Source organism: Priapulus caudatus, unplaced genomic scaffold, assembly GCF_000485595.1.
Source record: "Priapulus caudatus unplaced genomic scaffold, Priapulus_caudatus-5.0.1 Scaffold991, whole genome shotgun sequence".
NCBI lineage: Eukaryota > Metazoa > Priapulida > Priapulimorpha > Priapulimorphida > Priapulidae > Priapulus > Priapulus caudatus.
The window spans coordinates 55,859-57,165 of record NW_014578052.1 but is presented as its reverse complement, the minus strand read 5'-3'; positions in this window follow the sequence as shown (position 1 = coordinate 57,165).

Here is a 1,307-nt window from a genome sequence, read left to right as displayed (position 1 = left end):
TATATGTGGATCAAGCAATGTGTGGTGGAGGCGGAATTGAAGTATGAAAGTACCACCTATTGCGTCAGTTCTGCAGTGTTTTCAACAGTGCCATCGCATGGAGTGTTATTGCTTCACTAACACGAATTGTCTAGAGTAACGCTACTAACAGGCAAATGCGTAAGGACCTTTCTATACTAGTACTACAATTCAGAAGTAGTCGTTGAAAACTCATTTTTGCGCCAAACGTTTCCGTCTTACGTGCAAGTATAGAATATGTCAGTTCCATCACATATTCTGACACACTCATTGAATGAGGTGTCCTTGCCAGAATCCTCTTCTAAGCGTCAAATATAATAAGCATGTGTTGCATGTCAGGAAATGCTACGCGGCTTTATTCTTCAGCATGTTCATACTCTGTTATTGACTGAATATGTCATGATGTCGTCTCCGACGTCGAGATTGTGGTGATGTGGCGTGCATCCGCAGTGACACTGTGCCAAAATATGCACACCACCTGCATCACTATTGAGACTGTCGCCAAATATCGATAGGGCGTGCATCGCGAGTGACACTGTGCGCAAATATCGCCACGACGTGCGTCGCGAGTGACACTGCGGGCAAATATCGACACGACGTGCGTGGCGAGTAAGACTGTGTCAAAATATGCACACAACGTCCGTCGCGATTGACAGTGTGCCGAAATATGCAAACGACATGCGTGGCGACTGACAATGTGCGCAAATATCAACAGTACGTGCATCGCGATTGACACTGTGCGGAAATATCCACACTAAGTGCGTGGCGACTCACACTGTGGCCAAATGTGGACACAACGTGCATGTTGAGTGACACTGTCAGGAAATATGGACACGACGTGCGTGACGAGTGACACTATAACCAACTATATACTACAGACGACGTGCGTGACGAGTGACACTGTGCCGAAATATGAAGACAACATGCGTCGCCAGTGACAGTGTGCGGAAATATGCACACTATGTGCGTCGCCAGTCACACTCTGCCCAAATACGCAGACGACGTCAATGGCAAGGTAGGTGCTGCACGGATTGTACAAACACTTAGCTGCAACAAACGGTATTGCTAGGACAAACAGTGAACATGTCTTTTCCACTATAACGCACTATAACGCGCCGCGCAGGCACTCACGTGCGCCACGTTCTCGCCACACGCCAACATGTAGCAAGACCATCGCATCACGCAAAACATAGTGTTCATCGTATAGTGCGCAGGTGACAATGTTAGTAGTCATTGCAGCAGGAACACAGGTATAGCTATACGAGTACGATAGTCGCTGGGTCATTGCT